This window comes from Mytilus edulis, chromosome 10 (genome assembly GCF_963676685.1).
Source record: "Mytilus edulis chromosome 10, xbMytEdul2.2, whole genome shotgun sequence".
Lineage (NCBI taxonomy): Eukaryota > Metazoa > Mollusca > Bivalvia > Mytilida > Mytilidae > Mytilus > Mytilus edulis.
Window position 1 is genome coordinate 64754469 of NC_092353.1, and position 18198 is coordinate 64772666.

Genomic DNA, 18198 nt, shown 5'->3' on the forward strand with positions numbered 1-18198 from the left:
AGGTTTGAGATAATGGTAGGTTATACTTTGTGTATAATGTATTAAGGGGAGATAATCAATCCAAATGACTTCATAGGGGGGTGAACAATAAAGATTTGTTTTATACTGTCAGGTTTGAGGTAATGATAGGTTATACTTTGTGTATAATGTATTAAGGGGAGATAATCAATTCAAATGAATTCATAGGTGGTGAACAATAAAAATAAAATTATACTGTCATGTTTAAGGTAACGGTAGTTCATACTTTGTGTATAATGTATTAAGGGGAGATAATGAATCAAATGACATTATAGGTAGTCAACAAAAAAAATGTTTTATACTGTCAGGTTTGAGGTAACGGTAGGTTATACTTTGTGTATAATGTATTAAAGGGAGATAATCAATCCAAATTAATTCATAAGGGGTGAACACAAAAATTGTTTTATACTGTCAGGTTTGAGGTAACGGTAGGTTATACGTTGTGTATAATGTATCAAGGGGAGATAATCAATCCAAATGACTTCATAGGGGGGGTGAACAATAAAGATTTGTTTTATACTGTCAGGTTTGAGGTAATGGTAGGTTATACTTTGTGTATAATGTATTAAGGGGAGATAATCAATCCAAATGACTTCATAGGGGGTGAACACAAAAATTGTTTTATACTGTCAGGTTTGAGGTAACGGTAGGTTATACTTTGTGTATAATGTATTAAGGGGAGATAATCAATCCAAATGACTTCATAGGGGGGTGAACAATAAAGATTTGTTTTAAACTGTCAGGTTTGAGGTAATGGTAGGTTATACTTTGTGTATAATGTATTAAGGGGAGATAATCAATCCAAATGACTTCATAGGGGGGTGAACAATAAAGATTTGTTTTATACTGTCAGGTTTGAGGTAATGGTAGGTTATACTTTGTGTATAATGTATTAAGGGGAGATAATCAATCCAAATCGGTGGTGAACAATAAAAATAAAATTATGCTGTCATGTTTAAGGTAACGGTAGGTTATACTTTGTGTATTATGTATTTAGGGGAGATAATGAATCAAATGACATTATAGGTAGTCAACAAAAAAATTGTTTTATACTGTCAGGTTTGAGGTAACGGTAGGTTATACTTTGTGTACAATGTATTAAGGGGAGATTATCAATCCAAATGACTTCAAAGGGGGATGAACAATAAAGATTTGTTTTATACTGTCAGGTTTGAGGTAATGGTAGGTGATACTTTGTGTATAATGTATTAAGGGGAGATAATCAATCCAAATGACTTCATTGGGGGGTGAACAATAAAGATTTGTTTTATACTGTCAGGTTTGAGGTAACAGTAGGGTATACTTTTTGTATAATGTATTAAGGGGAGATAATCAATCCAAATGACTTCATAAGGGGGTGAACAATAAAGATTTGTTTAAAACTGTCAGGTTTGAGGTAATGGTAGGTTATACTTTGTGTATAATGTATTCAGGGGAGATAATCGATCGAAATAGGTGGTGAACAATAAAAATAAAATTATACTGTCATGTTTAAGGTAACGGTAGGTTATACTTTGTGTATAATGTATTAAGGGGAGATAATGAATCAAATGACATTAAAGGAAGTCAACAAAAAAATTGTTTTATACTGTCAGGTTTGAGGTAACGGTAGGTTATACTTTGTGTATAATGTATTTAGGGGAGATAATCAATCCAAATGGCTTCATAGGGGGTGAACACAAAAATTGTTTTATACTGTCAGGTTTGAGGTAACGGTAAGTTATACTTTGTGTATGATGTATTAAGGGGAGATAATCAATCCAAATGACTTCATAGGGGGGTGAACAATAAAGATTTGTTTTATACTGTCAGGTTTGAGGTAATGGTAGGTTATACTTGGTGTATAATGTATTAAGGGGAGATAATCAATCCAAATGACTTCATAGGTGGTGAACAATAAAAATAAAATTATACTGTCATGTTTAAGGTAACGGTAGGTTATACTTTGTGTATAATGTATTAAGGGGAGATAATGAATCCAAATGACTTCATAGGTAGTCAACAAAAAAATTGTTTTATACTGTCAGGTTTGAGGTAACGGTAGGTTATACTTTGTGTATAATGTATAAAGGGGAGATAATCAATCCAAATGACTTAATGGGGGACGAACACAAAAATTGTTTATCCCCAAGGGTGACTGGGGTATAGAAATATGGTCATTTGGTCTTCTCTTGACCGGCAGTAAAACGCTTGCTGAAGTGGGGCGTCCGTTTGGCTGTGCGGGATGTATCAAGTTCGCAGTCACGTCCGGTCAGAAGGGGGACGTTAAATCCGATGCCTTGTGTAAAGAGAGTGCCACGCTCTTTGCACGTTAAGAACCCTTGCAACAACTCTTTGAGGGGTCCGTAGGTGGCCTGTTGCAAGGCAAAATTTCTGTCCCTATCCAATATACCCTCATTTTCCAGTGGCAGTCCAAATTTCCCAGAATATCGTCCTAGATGGCCTCTATAACAACAACCTACATATTGTATTTATTGTGAACTTGTTCTCGTCCTGAATATGCATGAAATATTTACCACTGGACGTTAAGCAACCAACAATCAATCAATCAATCAAAAATTGTTTTATACTGTCAGGTTTGAGGTAACGGTAGGTTATACTTTGTGTATAATGTATTAAGGGGAGATAATCAATCCAAATGACTTCATAGGGGGGTGAACAATAAAGATTTGTTTTATACTGTCAGGTTTGAGGTAATGGTAGGTTATACTTTGTGTATAATGTATTAAGGGGAGATAACCAATCCAAATGACTTCATAGGGGGTGAACACACAAATTGTTTTATACTGTCAGGTTTGAGGTAACGGTAGGTTATACTTTGTGTATAATGTATTTAGGGGAGATAATCAATCAAAATGACTTCATAGGGGGGTGAACAATAAAGATTTGTTTTATAGTGTCAGGTTTGAGGTAATGGTAGGTTATACTTTGTGTATATGTGAGCCAAAATTTGTTCCTGTGAAAAAAGTTCCAGTGGAACTAATTTCACAGGAAATATGTTCTGGGAGAACTTTTTTCACAGACAATTTCTATATAATTTGTTCCATCTCTATGAAATAAGTTCCACACTTTACTTGGTGAAATAAGTTCTGGGTTGGTGAAATTTGTTCCTTACCTAGTGAAATAAGTTCCATGTTTGTGAAATTTGTTCCTCACCTGGTGAAATAAGTTCCTTTTCTGTGAAATATGTTCCACTGGTTAAACAAGTTATCTTATATATACTGAGCACTTGTCATCAGTGAGTTTAAAGTCGACTCATTATAAAAAACATGTATTATATTGATAATGTAATAAATAAATAGTGTAAACATCCAATTGTATCATGTGGAGTAAAGCAAAATTTTAATAACATGCTCAATTAATAATACTAAAAATGGCACTTATGAGCCAGGAAAAAGTAGAATAAGAAATAATAATAAAAGTAACTCTGAAAAAAAGTATTATAGTTAAAGATGAACATTTGTACTTTTTTGGAAAGGACAAAGTGACTGATCAATTTTATTAAAAGACATAAAGAAACAAAAGACACAATCTTTTAAAAATGTGCAATGACCATAGCTAAGTACATGTATGATTAGAACACCCATGACAGATCATTAGGAAACAAGGAGGTTTACCTCATAAACGATAAAACACAGATACATTATCATCGCATCATTTTCATATCTTCATCCTACAGTCATTCCTTTAATTGCAAATGTACCCCATGCAAGCACAGAACTTATTTTCTGTGAAATAGGCTTCGAGCAGAACATTTTCATTGATTTCTATAAAATACCTTCGTTTAAAACTAATATCAAAAGAACTTATTTCATTTTTTTTTAAATTTTTAATATTGGACAAAACTCATGGTGCTGTGATTTTTGTTCCAGAACTTATTTCACACTTGGTTAAAAAATTAGTTCCGGAACAAATTTTATAGTGCTGGAACATATTTTCTGTGACATAAGTTCCGGTGGAACATATTTCCTATGAAATTTGTTCCGGTGGAACAAATGTCACGCCGGAACAATTTTTTTGTTACATATAATGTATTAAGGGGAGATAACCAATCCAAATGACTTCATAGGGGGTGAACACAAAAATTGTTTTATACTGTCAGGTTTGAGGTAACGGTAGGTTATACTTTGTGTATAATGTATTAAGGGGAGATAATCAATCCAAATGACTTCATAGGGGGGTGAACAATAAAGATTTGTTTTAAACTGTCAGGTTTGAGGTAATGGTAGGTTTATACTTTGTGTATAATGTTTTAAGGGGAGATAATCAATCCAAATGACTTCATAGGTGGTGAACAATAAAAATAAAATTATACTGTCATGTTTAAGGTAACGGTAGGTTATACTTTGTGTATAATGTATTAAGTGGAGATAATGAATCAAATAACATTATAGGTAGTCAAAAAAAAAGTTGTTTTATACTGTCAGGTTTGAGGTAACGGTAGGTTATACTTTATGTATAATGTATTTAGGGGAGATAATCAATCCAAATGACTTCATAGGAAGTGAACACAAAAATTGTTTTATACTGTCAGTTTTGAGGTAACGGTAGGTTATACTTTGTGTATAATGTATTAAGGGGAGATAATCAATCCAAATGACTTCATAGGGGGGTGAACAATAAAGATTTGTTTTATACTGTCAGGTTTGAGGTAATGGTAAGTTATACTTTGTGTATAATGTATTAAGGGGAGATAACCAATCCAAATGACTTCATTGGGGGTGAACACAAAAATTGTTTTATACTGTCAGGTTTGAGGTAACAGTAGGTTATACTTTGTGTATAATGTATTTAGGGGAGATAATCAATCCAAATGACTTCATAGGAGGTGAACACAAAAATTGTTTTATACTGTCAGGTTTGAGGTAGCGGTAGGTTATACTTTGTGTATAATGTATTAAGAGGAGATAATCAATCCAAATGACTTCATAGGTGGTGAACAATAAAAATGAAATTATACTGTCATGTTTAAGGTAACGGTATGTTATACTTTGTGTATAATGTATTAAGGGGAGATAATCAATCCAAATGACTTCATAGGTGGTGAACAATAAAAATAAAATTATACTGTCATGTTTAAGGTAACGGTAGGTTATACTTTGTGTATAATGTATTAAGGGGAGATAATGAATCCAAATGACTTCATAGGTAGTCAACAAAAAAATTGTTTTATACTGTCAGGTTTGAGGTAACGGTAGGCTATACTTTGTGCATAATGTATTAAGGGGAGATAATCAATCCAAATGACTTCATAGGGGGTGAACACAAAAATTGTTTTATACTGTCAGGTTTGAGGTAACGGTAGGTTATACTTTGTGTATAATGTATTAAGGGGAGATAATCAATCCAAATGACTTCATAGGGGGTGAACAATAAAGATTTGTTTTATACTGTCAGGTTTGATGTAATGGTAGGTTATTCTTTGTGTATAATGTATTAAGGGGAGATAATCAATCCAAATAGGTGGTGAACAATAAAAATTAAATAATACTGTCATGTTTAAGGTAACGGTAGGTTATACTTTGTGTATAATGTATTAAGGGGAGATAATGAATCAAATGACATTATAGGTAGTCAACAAAAAAATTGTTTTATACTGTCAGGTTTGAGATAACGGCAGGTTATACTTTGTGTATAATGTATTTAGGGGAGATAATCAATCCAAATGACTTCATAGGGGGTGAACACAAAAATTGTTTTATACTGTCAGGTTTGAGGTAGCGGTAGGTTATACTTTGTGTATAATGTATTAAGGGGAGATAATCAATCCAAATGACGTCATAGGTGGTGAACAATAAAAATAAAATTATACTGTCATGTTTAAGGTAACGGTAGGTTATACCTGTGTATAATGTATTAAGGGGAAATAATGAATCAAATGACATTATAGGTAGTCAACAAAAAAATTGTTTTATACTGTCAGGTTTGAGGTAACGGTAGGCTATACTTTGTGCATAATGTATTAAGGGGAGATAATCAATCCAAATGACTTCATAGGGGGTGAACACAAAAATTGTTTTATACTGTCAGGTTTGAGGTAACGGTATGTTAGACTTTGTGTATAATGTATTAAGGGGAGATAATCAATCCAAATGACTTCATAGGGGGGTGAACAATAAAGATTTGTTTTATACTGTCAGGTTTGATGTAATGGTAGTTTATTCTTTGTGTATAATGTATTAAGGGGAGATAATCAATCCAAATAGGTGGTGAACAATAAAAATTAAATTATACTGTCATGTTTAAGGTAACGGTAGGTTATACTTTGTGTATAATGTATTAAGGGGAGATAATGAATCAAATGACATTATAGGTAGTCAACAAAAAAATTGTTTTATACTGTCAGGTTTGAGTAAACGGTAGGTTATACTTTGTGTATAATGTATTTAGGGGAGATAATCAATCCAAATGACTTCATAGGGGGTGAACACAAAAATTGTTTTATACTGTCAGGTTTGAGGTAATGGTAGGTTATACTTTGTGTATAATGTATTATGGGGGGATAATCAATCCAAATGACTTCATAGGTGGTGAACAATAAAAATAAAACTATACTGTCATGTTTAAGGTAACGGTAGGTTATACTTTGTGTATAATGTATTAAGGGGAGATAATGTATCAAATGACATTATAGCTAGTCAACAAAAAAAATTGTTTTATACTGTCAGGTTTGAGGTAACGGTAGGTTATACTTTGTGTATAATGTATTTAGGGGAGATAATCAATCCAAATGACTTCATAGGGCGTGAACACAAAAATTGTTTTATACTGTCAGGTTTGAGGTAACGGTAGGTTATACTTTGTGTATAATGTATTAAGGGGAGATAATCAATCCAAATGACTTCATAGGGGGGTGAACAATAAAGATTTGTTTTATACTGTCAGGTTTGAGGTAATGATAGGTTATACTTTGTGTATAATGTATTAAGGGGAGATAATCAATCCAAATAGGTGGTGAACAATAAAAATTAAATTATACTGTCATGTTTAAGGTAACGGTAGGTTATACTTTGTGTATAATGTATTAAGGGGATATAATGAATCAAATGACATTATAGGTAGTCAACAACAAAATTGTTTTATACTGTCAGGTTTGAGGTAACGGTAGGTTATACTTTGTGTATTATGTATTTAGGGGAGATAATCAATCCAAATGACTTCATAGGGGGTGAACACAAAAATTGTTTTATACTGTCAGGTTTGAGGTAACGGTAGGTTATACTTTGTGTATAATGTATTAAGGGGAGATAATCAATCCAAATGACTTCATAGGGGGGGTGAACAATAAAGATTTGTTTTATACTGTCAGGTTTGAGGTAATGGTAGGTTATACTTTGTGTATAATGTATTAAGGGGAGATAATCAATGCAAATAACTTCATAGGTGGTGAACAATAAAAATAAAATTATACTGTCATGTTTAAGGTAACGGTAGGTTATACTTTGTGTATAATGTATTAAGGGGAAATAATGAATCAAATGACATTATAGGTAGTCAACAAAAAAATTGTTTTATACTGTCAGGTTTGAGGTAACGGTAGGCTATACTTTGTGCATAATGTATTAAGGGGAGATAATCAATCCAAATGACTTCATAGGGGGTGAACACAAAAATTGTTTTATACTGTCAGGTTTGAGGTAACGGTAGGTTAGACATTGTGTATAATGTATTAAGGGGAGATAATCAATCCAAATGACTTCATAGGGGGTGAACAATAAAGATTTGTTTTATACTGTCAGGTTTGATGTAATGGTAGGTTATTCTTTGTGTATAATGTATTAAGGGGAGATAATCAATCCAAATAGGTGGTGAACAATAAAAATTAAATTATACTGTCATGTTTAAGGTAACGGTAGGTTATACTTTGTGTATAATGTATTAAGGGGAGATAATGAATCAAATGACATTATAGGTAGTCAACAAAAAAATTGTTTTATACTGTCAGGTTTGAGATAACGGCAGGTTATACTTTGTGTATAATGTATTTAGGGGAGATAATCAATCCAAATGACTTCATAGGGGGTGAACACAAAAATTGTTTTATACTGTCAGGTTTGAGGTAACGGTAGGTTAGACTTTGTGTATAATGTATTAAGGGGAGATAATCAATCCAAATGACTTCATAGGGGGTGAACAATAAAGATTTGTTTTATACTGTCAGGTTTGATGTAATGGTAGGTTATTCTTTGTGTATAATGTATTAAGGGGAGATAATCAATCCAAATAGGTGGTGAACAATAAAAATTAAATTATACTGTCATGTTTAAGGTAACGGTAGGTTATACTTTGTGTATAATGTATTAAGGGGAGATAATGAATCAAATGACATTATAGGTAGTCAACAAAAAAATTGTTTTATACTGTCAGGTTTGAGGTAACGGCAGGTTATACTTTGTGTATAATGTATTTAGGGGAGATAATCAATCCAAATGACTTCATAGGGGGTGAACACAAAAATTGTTTTATACTGTCAGGTTTGAGGTAGCGGTAGGTTATACTTTGTATATAATGTATTAAGGGGAGATAATCAATCCAAATGACTTCATAGGTGGTGAACAATAAAAATAAAATTATACTGTCATGTTTAAGGTAACGGTAGGTTATACCTGTGTATAATGTATTAAGGGGAAATAATGAATCAAATGACATTATAGGTAGTCAACAAAAAAATTGTTTTATACTGTCAGGTTTGAGGTAACGGTAGGCTATACTTTGTGCATAATGTATTAAGGGGAGATAATCAATGCAAATGACTTCATAGGTGGTGAACAATAAAAATAAAATTATACTGTCATGTTTAAGGTAACGGTAGGTTATACTTTGTGTATAATGTATTAAGGGGAAATAATGAATCAAATGACATTATAGGTAGTCAACAAAAAAATTGTTTTATACTGTCAGGTTTGAGATAACGGCAGGTTATACTTTGTGTATAATGTATTTAGGGGAGATAATCAATCCAAATGACTTCATAGGGGGTGAACACAAAAATTGTTTTATACTGTCAGGTTTGAGGTAGCGGTAGGTTATACTTTGTATATAATGTATTAAGGGGAGATAATCAATCCAAATGACTTCATAGGTGGTGAACAATAAAAATAAAATTATACTGTCATGTTTAAGGTAACGGTAGGTTATACCTGTGTATAATGTATTAAGGGGAAATAATGAATCAAATGACATTATAGGTAGTCAACAAAAAAATTGTTTTATACTGTCAGGTTTGAGGTAACGGTAGGCTATACTTTGTGCATAATGTATTAAGGGGAGATAATCAATCCAAATGACTTCATAGGGGGTGAACACAAAAATTGTTTTATACTGTCAGGTTTGAGGTAACGGTAGGTTAGACTTTGTGTATAATGTATTAAGGGGAGATAATCAATCCAAATGACTTCATAGGGGGTGAACAATAAAGATTTGTTTTATACTGTCAGGTTTGATGTAATGGTAGGTTATTCTTTGTGTATAATGTATTAAGGGGAGATAATCAATCCAAATAGGTGGTGAACAATAAAAATTAAATTATACTGTCATGTTTAAGGTAACGGTAGGTTATACTTTGTGTATAATGTATTAAGGGGAGATAATGAATCAAATGACATTATAGGTAGTCAACAAAAAAATTGTTTTATACTGTCAGGTTTGAGGTAACGGCAGGTTATACTTTGTGTATAATGTATTTAGGGGAGATAATCAATCCAAATGACTTCATAGGGGGTGAACACAAAAATTGTTTTATACTGTCAGGTTTGAGGTAGCGGTAGGTTATACTTTGTATATAATGTATTAAGGGGAGATAATCAATCCAAATGACTTCATAGGTGGTGAACAATAAAAATAAAATTATACTGTCATGTTTAAGGTAACGGTAGGTTATACCTGTGTATAATGTATTAAGGGGAAATAATGAATCAAATGACATTATAGGTAGTCAACAAAAAAATTGTTTTATACTGTCAGGTTTGAGGTAACGGTAGGCTATACTTTGTGCATAATGTATTAAGGGGAGATAATCAATGCAAATGACTTCATAGGTGGTGAACAATAAAAATAAAATTATACTGTCATGTTTAAGGTAACGGTAGGTTATACTTTGTGTATAATGTATTAAGGGGAAATAATGAATCCAAATGACTTCATAGGGGGTGAACACAAAAATTGTTTTATACTGTCAGGTTTGAGGTAACGGTAGGTTAGACATTGTGTATAATGTATTAAGGGGAGATAATCAATCCAAATGACTTCATAGGGGGTGAACAATAAAGATTTGTTTTATACTGTCAGGTTTGATGTAATGGTAGGTTATTCTTTGTGTATAATGTATTAAGGGGAGATAATCAATCCAAATAGGTGGTGAACAATAAAAATTAAATTATACTGTCATGTTTAAGGTAACGGTAGGTTATACTTTGTGTATAATGTATTAAGGGGAGATAATGAATCAAATGACATTATAGGTAGTCAACAAAAAAATTGTTTTATACTGTCAGGTTTGAGATAACGGCAGGTTATACTTTGTGTATAATGTATTTAGGGGAGATAATCAATCCAAATGACTTCATAGGGGGTGAACACAAAAATTGTTTTATACTGTCAGGTTTGAGGTAGCGGTAGGTTATACTTTGTGTATAATGTATTAAGGGGAGATAATCAATCCAAATGACTTCATAGGTGGTGAACAATAAAAATAAAATTATACTGTCATGTTTAAGGTAACGGTAGGTTATACCTGTGTATAATGTATTAAGGGGAAATAATGAATCAAATGACATTATAGGTAGTCAACAAAAAAATTGTTTTATACTGTCAGGTTTGAGGTAACGGTAGGCTATACTTTGTGCATAATGTATTAAGGGGAGATAATCAATCCAAATGACTTCATAGGGGGTGAACACAAAAATTGTTTTATACTGTCAGGTTTGAGGTAACGGTAGGTTATACTTTGTGTATAATGTATTAAGGGGAGATAATCAATTCAAATGACTTCATAGGGGGGTGAACAATAAAGATTTGTTTTATACTGTCAGGTTTGAGGTAATGGTAGGTTATACTTTGTGTATAATGTATTAAGGGGAGATAATCAATCCAAATAGGTGGTGAACAATAAAAATTAAATTATACTGTCATGTTTAAGGTAACGGTAGGTTATCCTTTGTGTATAATGTATTAAGGGGAGATAATGTATCAAATGACATTATAGCTAGTCAACAAAAAAAATTGTTTTATACTGTCAGGTTTGAGGTAACGGTAGGTTATACTTTGTGTATAATGTATTTAGGGGAGATAATCAATCCAAATGACTTCATAGGGCGTGAACACAAAAATTGTTTTATACTGTCAGGTTTGAGGTAACGGTAGGTTATGCTTTGTGTATAATGTATTAAGGGGAGATAATCAATCCAAATGACTTCATAGGGGGGTGAACAATAAAGATTTGTTTTATACTGTCAGGTTTGAGGTAATGGTAGGTTATACTTTGTGTATAATGTATTAAGGGGAGATAATCAATCCAAATAGGTGGTGAACAATAAAAATTAAATTATACTGTCATGTTTAAGGTAACGGTAGGTTATACTTTGTGTATAATGTATTAAGGGGATATAATGAATCAAATGACATTATAGGTAGTCAACAAAAAAATTGTTTTATACTGTCAGGTTTGAGGTAACGGTAGGTTATACTTTGTGTATTATGTATTTAGGGGAGATAATCAATCCAAATGACTTCATAGGGGGTGAACACAAAAATTGTTTTATACTGTCAGGTTTGAGGTAACGGTAGGTTATACTTTGTGTATAATGTATTAAGGGGAGATAATCAATCCAAATGACTTCATAGGGGGGGTGAACAATAAAGATTTGTTTTATACTGTCAGGTTTGAGGTAATGGTAGGTTATACTTTGTGTATAATGTATTAAGGGGAGATAATCAATCCAAATGACTTCATAGGTGGTGAACAATAAAAATAAAATTATACTGTCATGTTTAAGGTAACGGTAGGTTATACTTTGTGTATAATGTATTAAGGGGAAATAATGAATCAAATGACATTATAGGTAGTCAACAAAAAAATTGTTTTATACTGTCAGGTTTGAGGTAATGGTAGGTTATACTTTTTGTATAATGTATTAAGGGGAGATAATCAATCCAAATGACTTCATAGGTGGTGAACAATAAAAATAAAATTATACTGTCATGTTTAAGGTAACGGTAGGTTATACTTTGTGTATAATGTATTAAGGGGAAATAATGAATCAAATGACATTATAGGTAGTCAACAAAAAAATTGTTTTATACTGTCAGGTTTGAGGTAACGGTAGCCTATACTTTGTGCATAATGTATTAAGGGGAGATAATCAATCCAAATGACTTCATAGGGGGTGAACACAAAAATTGTTTTATACTGTCAGGTTTGAGGTAACGGTAGGTTATACTTTATGTATAATGTATTAAGGGGAGATAATCAATCCAAATGACTTCATAGGGGGTGAACAATAAAGATTTGTTTGATACTGTCAGGTTTGATGTAATGGTAGGTTATTCTTTGTGTATAATGTATTAAGGGGAGATAATCAATCCAAATAGGTGGTGAACAATAAAAATTAAATTATACTGTCATGTTTAAGGTAACGGTAGGTTATACTTTGTGTATAATGTATTAAGGGGAGATAATGAATCAAATGACATTATAGGTAGTCAACAAAAAAATTGTTTTATACTGTCAGGTTTGAGATAACGGCAGGTTATACTTTGTGTATAATGTATTTAGGGGAGATAATCAATCCAAATGACTTCATAGGGGGTGAACACAAAAATTGTTTTATACTGTCAGGTTTGAGGTAGCGGTAGGTTATACTTTGTGTATAATGTATTAAGGGGAGATAATCAATCCAAATGACTTCATAGGTGGTGAACAATAAAAATAAAATTATGCTGTCATGTTTAAGGTAACGGTAGGTTATACCTGTGTATAATGTATTAAGGGGAAATAATGAATCAAATGACATTATAGCTAGTCAACAAAAAAATTGTTTTATACTGTCAGGTTTGAGGTAACGGTAGGCTATACTTTGTGCATAATGTATTAAGGGGAGATAATCAATCCAAATGACTTCATAGGGGGTGAACACAAAAATTGTTTTATACTGTCAGGTTTGAGGTAACGGTAGGTTATACTTTGTGTATAATGTATTAAGGGGAGATAATCAATCCAAATGACTTCATAGGGGGGTGAACAATAAAGATTTGTTTTATACTGTCAGGTTTGAGGTAATGGTAGGTTATACTTTGTGTATAATGTATTAAGGGGAGATAATCAATCCAAATAGGTGGTGAACAATAAAAATTAAATTATACTGTCATGTTTAAGGTAACGGTAGGTTATCCTTTGTGTATAATGTATTAAGGGGAGATAATGTATCAAATGACATTATAGCTAGTCAACAAAAAAAATTGTTTTATACTGTCAGGTTTGAGGTAACGGTAGGTTATACTTTGTGTATAATGTATTTAGGGGAGATAATCAATCCAAATGACTTCATAGGGCGTGAACACAAAAATTGTTTTATACTGTCAGGTTTGAGGTAACGGTAGGTTATACTTTGTGTATAATGTATTAAGGGGAGATAATCAATCCAAATGACTTCATAGGGGGGGTGAACAATAAAGATTTGTTTTATACTGTCAGGTTTGAGGTAATGGTAGGTTATACTTTGTGTATAATGTATTAAGGGGAGATAATCAATCCAAATGACTTCATAGGTGGTGAACAATAAAAATAAAATTATACTGTCATGTTTAAGGTAACGGTAGGTTATACTTTGTGTATAATGTATTAAGGGGAAATAATGAATCAAATGACATTATAGGTAGTCAACAAAAAAATTGTTTTATACTGTCAGGTTTGAGGTAATGGTAGGTTATACTTTGTGTATAATGTATTAAGGGGAGATAATCAATCCAAATGACTTCATAGGTGGTGAACAATAAAAATAAAATTATACTGTCATGTTTAAGGTAACGGTAGGTTATACTTTGTGTATAATGTATTAAGGAGAAATAATGAATCAAATGACATTATAGGTAGTCAACAAAAAAATTGTTTTATACTGTCAGGTTTGAGGTAACGGTAGCCTATACTTTGTGCATAATGTATTAAGGGGAGATAATCAATCCAAATGACTTCATAGGGGGTGAACACAAAAATTGTTTTATACTGTCAGGTTTGAGGTAACGGTAGGTTATACTTTGTGTATAATGTATTAAGGGGAGATAATCAATCCAAATGACTTCATAGGGGGTGAACAATAAAGATTTGTTTGATACTGTCAGGTTTGATGTAATGGTAGGTTATTCTTTGTGTATAATGTATTAAGGGGAGATAATCAATCCAAATGACTTCATAGGGGGTGAACACAAAAATTGTTTTATACTGTCAGGTTTGAGGTAATGGTAGGTTTTACTTTGTGTATAATGTATTAAGGGGAGATAATCAACCAAAATGACTTCATAGGGGGGTGAACAATAAAGATTTGTTTTATACCGTCAGGTTTGATGTAATGGTAATTATTCTTTGTGTATAATGTATTAAGGGGAGATAATCAATCCAAATAGGTGGTGAACAATAAAAATTAAATTATACTGTCATGTTTAAGGTAACTGTAGGTTATACTTTGTGTATAATGTATTAAGGGGAGATAATGAATCAAATGACATTATAGGTAGTCAACAAAAAAATTGTTTTATACTGTCAGGTTTGAGGTAACAGTAGGTTATTCTTTGTTTATAATGTATTAAGGGGAGATAATCAATCCAAATGACTTCATAGGGGGTGAACACAAAAATTGTTTTATACTGTCAAGTTTGAGGTAATGGTAAGTTATACTTTGTGTATAATGTATTAAGGGGAGATAATCAATCCAAATTAATGACTTCATAGGGGGGTGAACAATAAAGATTTGTTTTATACTGTCAGGTTTGAGGTAATGGTAGGTTATACTTTGTCTATAATGTATTAAGGGGAGATAATCAATCCAAATTACTTCATAGGGTCCGAGTACACAGTTATTTCGTAGTGCATTTCTTTTATACAATAAATGTAAATAAAAAAAATCCCACCTGCGCTTTCTCAATAAGATTTTTACATTGTGTTGTACTACTTTTGGGACAAATTATATCAAAATTATAGAAAACTTCATCAGCTCTAACTCAAAATATGGACAATTTTGTGTTAAGGGGGTCTTGAAATCTTTTGACAGCTTCTGAAGTGCTCATTTTTGACCTTTTTCAGCTGGACTTAATCACTACTTTACCTAAATATTTATGACCCAATTTTTTTTACAGTGTCATTTCACCCCCCAACTTGCTATATGAGGCATAAAACATGGAGAATTAAATTTGGAAGGGGTATAACAAAAATTGGCAAGTAACACACTGTCCACATTAAGGACTATATTCGTGAACAACGAAAATTAAAGGACGATAACTGTGTACTCGGACCTAATAGGATAGAAAAAGTTGACCAATCTTTATAAAACTTGGTATGACACAAGCCTAATATATTATAAGACTGCTTACAAAGTTTCATAGCAATAGGATATATATTATAGACACTATGATAAATTCTATATTCAACTTTACGTCTTAAATTTGGACGTTAAAATTGAGAAATTTCAACTATCAACATTTGGGGCTTTTAAAATTAAAATATTGCAAAAAAATACTTTTACAATGTCTTAATATATAAAACATCATGTATTTAAAGCAATAGAGTACTCATTTTATATATCAGACTAAGCATAATTTTTCAAAAGTCAAATTTATATGAGCCTGTGCCTAAAAATGGAGGTTTTCCAATGAAGGGGAGCCTTACATGAAGATGTAATATTTTCCAGCAATTTTAAATTTGTGAAGCTTTTTGATTATAAATGATCCTTACATATGTACTTAATGTACTTTAAATGGAAAGAAAACTTACAAATAACATATCATATTAGTTTAAAAGGGTCTTAGGCCAAGTATGACTAAAAATAATTTAGGGTCAATTTAGGCCGTAGCACATATTTACATTTAAAAATGCATATTGAAGCTATAGGAAATAAAAAATTGTGTCTTTTCTATCATTTCTATACTCAGGTGACATGATACAATGAATCTGAGCACATAACGCCTCTTACATTCAACTTTTTGAGCAGACAATATGGTCTGATACAAAGATTTTTCACTTTTTAGTGAAATACTTGCATGTAATTTTAGTCTCAACAGGCTTATATTTGAACCACATGGTATCCTACAGAGGTAAAGAAAGATATTATGTGAAATGAAACAGGTACAAAAGACATTGTTAAGTGCTTTTTATACAAATTTAATGAGGTCTTTATTATGGACTTCAACTTTTATGTACCATGCTCCTCACATTTAACTTGATCCAAACAGGGCGTTAGATGAGGGTCATTTATACAACACACTTTGCTCATATTGTCTGAGATAATCTTCTTTTCTGTAAATTCAGAGTTCACAAATGAGTAATACAACTGGATTAAATCATAGAAACACAAAAATTGACACATGAAAACATGTCAGATAGAAAGTCAAAATGCCACTTATGCATCAAAATTGAAAAAGCTATGAAATGCTTATTTTGACCATATAATGCCAAAATTGGTCATTTTTGCAGAAATTCTATCAAATAAAAGTTTAATTCCTTTAGTTTTATGCTATTTGACAAATTGACACCATCAAATCATTCAGGGAAGTTGCCAAAATACAGATTCTATATTTCCTGATTTCACCTCTTAGGTCCGAGTACACAGTTATTTCGTAGTGCATTTCTTTTATACAATAAATGTAAATAAAAAAAATCCCACCTGCGCTTTCTAAATAAGATTTTTACAGTGTGTTGTACTACTTTTGGGACAAATTATATCAAAATTATAGAAAACTTCATCAGCTCTAACTCAAAATATGGACAATTTTGTGTTAGGGGGTCTTGAAATCTTTTGACAGCTTCTGAAGGGCTCATTTTTGACCTTTTTCAGCTGGACCTAATCACTACTTTACCTAAATATTTATGACCCAATTTTTTTTACAGTGTCATTTCACCCCCCAACTTGCTATATGAGGCATAAAACATGGAGAATTAAATTTGGAAGGGGTATAACAAAAATTGGCAAGTAACACACTGTCCACATTAAGGACTATATTCGTGAACAACGAAAATCAAAGGACGATAACTGTGTACTCGGACCATAGGGGGTGAACACAAAAATTGTTTTATACTGTCAGGTTTAAGGAAACGGTAGGTTATACTTTGTGTATAATGTATTAAGGGGAGATAATGTATCAAATGACATTATAGGTAGTCAACAAAAAAATTGTTTTATACTGTCAGGTTTGAGGTAACGGTAGGTTATACTTTGTGTATAATGTATTTAGGGGAGATAATCAATCCAAATGACTTCTTAGGGGGTGAACACAAAAATTGTTTTATACTGTCAGGTTTGAGGTAACGGTAGGTTATACTTTGTGTATAATGTATTAAGGGGAGATAATCAATCCAAATGACTTCATAGTGGGGTGAACAATAAAGATTTGTTTTAAACTGTCAGGTTTGAGGTAATGGTAGGTTATACTTTGTGTATAATGTATTATGGGGGGATAATCAATCCAAATGACTTCATAGGTGGTGAACAATAAAAATAAAACTATACTGTCATGTTTAAGGTAACGGTAGGTTATACTTTGTGTATAATGTATTAAGGGGAGATAATGTATCAAATGACATAGGTAGTCAACAAAAAAATTGTTTTATACTTTCAGGTTTGAGGTAACGGTAGGTTATACTTTGTGTATAATGTATTTAGGGGAGATAATCAATCCAAATAGGTGGTGAACAATAAAAATTAAATTATACTGTCATGTTTAAGGTAATGGTAGGTTATACTTTGTGTATAATGTATTAAGGGGAGATAATCAATCCAAATGACTTCATAGGGGGGTGAACAATAAAGATTTGTTTTATACTGTCAGGTTTGATGTAATGGTAGGTTATTCTTTGTGTATAATGTATTAAGGGGAGATAATCAATCCAAATAGGTGGTGAACAATAAAAATTAAATTATACTGTCATGTTTAAGGTGACTGTAGGTTATACTTTGTGTATAATGTATTAAGGGGAGA